Source organism: Erinaceus europaeus, chromosome 1 (genome assembly GCF_950295315.1).
Source record: "Erinaceus europaeus chromosome 1, mEriEur2.1, whole genome shotgun sequence".
Classification (NCBI taxonomy): domain Eukaryota; kingdom Metazoa; phylum Chordata; class Mammalia; order Eulipotyphla; family Erinaceidae; genus Erinaceus; species Erinaceus europaeus.
Genome location: NC_080162.1, coordinates 41,158,219 through 41,163,452, shown reverse-complemented (window position 1 = coordinate 41,163,452; position 5,234 = coordinate 41,158,219).

The window sequence follows — 5,234 nt, the reverse complement described above, 5'->3', positions numbered from 1 at the left end:
GGTTTAGTACCTGACTAATGTACCAAAAATAAATTTATGCTTTCTATTTATTTATTTTGGATAAAGACAGAGAAATTGAGAGGGAAAATGAGTTAGAGAAGGAAAGAGAGGGAGAGAGAGAGGGAGAGCGAGATCCCTGTTTTATTGCTTGTGACACTTCCCCCTGTTGGTGTAGACCAAGAGACTAAACCCCAGTCCCAAATATATTCTTTCTAATTTCAATTACCTGGAGGTGATCCTGATTAGACATATGAAGTTCTGCTCCAAATTTCATAGATTTGCAAGTATTATCTAATTTATGCAGAAACTGGGGGAGTTATCTCCAGTGCAGTGACTTAGAAATGTCTAGGTGGTCTGAGAGGCAGTTCATGTTGTAAACCATACACTTTACTCGTGAATGCCTGTATCTGAACCTATAGCTGCCTCAAGAGAGCACAATGCAAACAGATGGTGGAGCACTGCTCTGGTCTCTCTCTGTTGTTAAAATTCGGAGCTTCAGCTGGCCGGGCTAGCTTCACGGGCGGGTAACAGAGATGACCAGAGACATACGGCTGGGCAGGGAAGCTGCATTTCTTTATTCAAGAACAATGATTCATAAACTAACCCAAACTAATCACCAAAAAAAACTCTGTTGCCTCTTTCCCCCACAGCAGCGTGAAGGACTCTTGAACTCTGCAACTCTGGAACTCTCTCGGGATTCCTTGGGGCGGGGACAAGCGGGCCCGCGAAACTAGCAGGACTGAACCAATTTTCTTGGCAGGGGGAGAGCTAGAACAACCCAATGTAAAGCATACAACAATTCCCCCTTTTCTTTTTAACTAAATGACCACAGTATCAGGGGTGTGGGGTGAACAGAAACCTCTATCATACAGGCATTTTTTTAAAAAAGAAACTGGCACAAACATGGAGAAACATGTAAGCAAGTAACAAGAACCAGTGTGTTGCCAAGGGAAGGCCTGAGGGGGCCATTTTTTGCCTCTGTGGGCAAAACTTTATCAGCTTAAAAAAAAACATTTCTTGCCTCTGGGGGGCGTCTCGACGGACATTTGCATGGGGGCGGGGAATGGCCTAGAGTCCCAAAGGCAGCTGGCTGCAATTTACTTACTATGAAACAAAACTTATTAGCATAACCACAGCACAATCTAAAATTTCTAATAGAGAAGGAATTTGAGACTTTTACATATCAACAACCTCTTTTTAACCTTTTGTTACACCCATTTAAGATGGAGACACACCCTAGGTGTGCGCAGAAAAGGAAACCTCATGCATGAGAATAATTAGCATAGCCATTGTGCAATCTACCATTTCTAATAGAGAAGGTAATCGAGAGTTTTACATATCAACAAGTCTATTTAACCTTTTGTTATACCCATTCAAGATGGAGACACACCCTAGGTGTGCGTAGGTCTTTAGACCAACTTAGTTAAAATATATTGATTGTAAACTAATTTTTACCCCAGACTTTAAATGTAAGTTAATTTTATCTTTATGAGAATTACGTTGAAAACCTTTTTCATTTAACTTTGACTAGTAAGAATTTAGCCTTAAAGTTACTGTTTACCAAACTTTAAACATACACATAAACATGGTCATTAATGTACAAGGAGAGAAACCTTTGTTACGAAGACATGTCATTTCAAACACGAATTTAGATATGTACTGTCTTAGTTGTTGGGGGGGTGCGTTGTCCAGTGGTGATCTCTTGGGCAGCTTCACTTCTAGGAATTGCAGGTTGCGATCTCTGGATGAATCTCTGCATATTTTAGCTCATCTGCCTTCAGACCCAAGCTGGAGATCTCAGCCAGGATGTCCAGTTTCGGCAGGGAGCTCAGGGGGTCCGGGAGGTCCAGGATCGTTCCAGAATTCATAGCACGAGGGTGGGCGGGCCAGCCTTGTAGAAGGCGCAGGCCAAGGTGTCCAGGGGTGGCGGCCATGATAGGCCGCCGCGGCCCTGCCCCATGGCCCTGCCATGTCTGCTGCCCTGTTCCATGGCCCTGTCATATCTGCTGCCCTGCTCACAATGGCCGAGCAGCGTGGAGGGAACCCGCGTCCAGTGCCCTGCGCCACGCGGTGGAGAGCCAGCTCCTGTGGGCTGGCCTGCGTGCTGGCATTGGGCTCCTGCGTGTTAGCATTGGGCTCTAGCGTGTTGGCATCAGGCTCCTGTGCGCTGGCGACGGTCTCCTTTGTGCTGGCGTCGGGCTCCTGTGTGCTGGCGTTGGCTTCCTGCGGGCTGCCGGGCTGCGGGGCTGCAGGCGCGGTTGTCTGGGCACAGCCGGCTGGCTGGCTGTTTAACCAGGTGGAAACAGCAGCTCCGCGCCTCACCTCCCGCCCGCTGGCTCCTTCCGACTCCATTGGCTGTTCTGAGTGTGCCTGAGCTAGTGGAAACCACAGAGTGTTCCAGAGATAAATGTTCCAGAAACAGCAAAACAGTCTCATGAAGAAAGAGCAGAGGCCTTTGGAGATCTCTTTACAAGCAGAAAAGAAGGCCATAGTACATAGGTAGCCAAATTGTATTTACTTATCTGAGAGATGCGCAGGTCAGGTCCACGTGGGCGCCATTTGTTGTTAAAATTCGGAGCTTCTGCTGGCCGGGTTAGCTTCACGGGCAGGTAACAGAGACGACCAGAGACATACGGCTGGGCAGGGAAACTGTATTTCTTTATTCAAGAACAATGATTCGTATGTAAATGTAAAGCATACAACATCTCTCTTCACTCTATATATCGCTCCATATGTCTCTTCCCCTCTCCCTTTCCTTTTCCCTCTCCTTCTCTCTCTGTTACAGCGGGTGCAGAGTGGAGGTGGTAGGTGCTAGCCCATGGCTGGTGAGGAAGGGGGAGTTGTCCATTCTGAGTAGTGGACTCACACAGGGAAAAAAACTCTAGCAAAATCCTGGTGGCAAAAGAAACAAATAAAAATGGTTTGGAACCAGACATAATACCTGAAGGCCCTTGCCTTCTGTCTTTTATACATGACAGTGGAAGCACAAAGATACTGGTCTGAGCTGTGAGTAGAAAAGAGTTCACTGGGTTATGCAAGACAATTGTGAGGTAGTCTTTAGTACCGAAACCCAGACTCCCCAGCATATGTTTTATATGTTTTTATGGATGAAGCTGTACCTATGGATGGAATTGCAGAGAACATTTGGATATGCCTAAGAAGTGGGAGACAAGCATGCTCAGACAAGAATGACTATTCATCATACATGTTACCTGAATCTAATATTTAGTTAAGGATGAAGATTTAAGCACAAAATTAAGAGAATTATATTTTCCATATCAAAATACATGCCTCTATAACCTATGTGCAGATTCTGGGATATGACTGGGATTTGGATTAGGGTATATGGTGGTTTCTCAGGAAATGGTAATCACTGTATCACTTGCTTGTGATACAATTTTATTTTTATTTTATTTTATTTTTACCAGAGCACTGTTCAAGCTCTAGTTTATGGTTGTATGGGGGATGGAACCTGGGAATTTGGAGTCTCTTTGCATAACCATCATGCTATCTACCCCTGCGCCCACTGTATCACGTAGGACACTTGTTGCTCATATTACTCCCACTCAAACGGAGCCTGCACAACTACCTGGTAACCCAGGTTACAAAAGAGTAAAACTAGTAAGGATAAAAATGACAAGAACAATAATAATTTCCTTACTTTTACTAAATGAGTGGAGTATGACTCTTTCTGGCTTATTTTTTTAATAGATCATTTTACACCTCCCCATACATACTCCTCTTTCTGTCTACTTCTGTGCAATCACTCATAAGACATATAATAACCTAAAAAGATCAAGCCCACTAGTACTTTTTTGTTTACTTTTTTTTAAATTTCCTGAGAAAAATGTTTATGTATTATTATATTTATCAGGACACTTCTCAGCTTTAGTTTGGTGATGCCAAGAACCCAGATCCTCAGACATACAAGTTGTTTTTACATAACCATTAGGCCATCTTCCAAGGCTCATCTATGCCCCCACCCAATTCCCACCCTCACCCCCCATCCCACCCCCACATCCCACACATGGCATAGGAGTCAATATAGGGATCTGTGTTCCTTACATAAACTTTAACAGATATTCCAACTTCCCAGATGGAGGCTTTTCATTGTTGTTAAAATTTGGAAGGCTCTTGCCAGCCGGGCTGGCTTCACGGGCGGGTAACAGAGACGCGGAGACAACGGCTGGGCAGGGAAGCTGTATTTCTTTATTCAGGAACAACGATTCATAAACTAAGACAAACTAATCACCAAACAGAACTCTGCTGTCTCTTTGCGGCAGCACAAGCACTCTTTCTTACTCTTGAACTCAGGAACTCTCCAACTCTGGAACTCTGGAACTCTCGTACTGGGGAACCCTCTGAAAACTCTCACACTCTCAAACTCAGGAACCCTCTCCCTTACTCTCGAACTCAGAAACTCTCCAACTCTGGAACTCTAGAACTCTCGTACTGGGGAACCCTCTGAAACTCTGGCACACTGGAACTCTCTCTTACTCTGTAACCCTGAAACTCTCGAACTCAGGAACTCTCGGACTCAGGAACCCTCTCTCGGGGTTCCTTGGGGCGGGGCCAAGCAGGCCCGCGAAATTAAGAGGACTGATCCAATTCTCTTGGCGGGGGAGGGCTAGAACAAACCAATGTAAAGCATACGACAATTCCCCCTTTTCTTTTTAACTAAATGACTATAGTATCAAGGGTGTGGGGTGAACAGAAACATATATAACAAAAATCAGCATGTTGCCAAGGGAAGGCCTGAGGGGGCCATATCTGAAAAAAAAACATTTCTTGCCTCTGGGGGGCTACTTGCCTCAACGGGCATTTGCATGGGGGCGGGGAATGGCCTAGAGTCCCACAGGCAGCTGGCTGCAACTTACTTACTATGAAACAAAACTTGTTATTAGCATATCTACTGCACGATCCAACGTTTCTAATAGAGAAGGAATTTGAGACTTTTACATATCAGCAACGTCTTTTAACCTTTTGTTACACCCATTCAAGATGGAAACACACCCTAGATGTGGGCCGGAGAGGAAACCTCAGGCATGAGAATAATTAGCATAGCCATTGTGCGATCTACCATTTCTAATAGAGAAGGTAATGGAGAGTTTTACACATCAACAAGTCTATTTAACCTTTTGTTTAGACTAACTTAGTTAAAATATATTGATTGTTAACTAATTTTTACCTCAGACTTTAAATGTAAGTTAATTTTATCTTTATAAGAATTACAT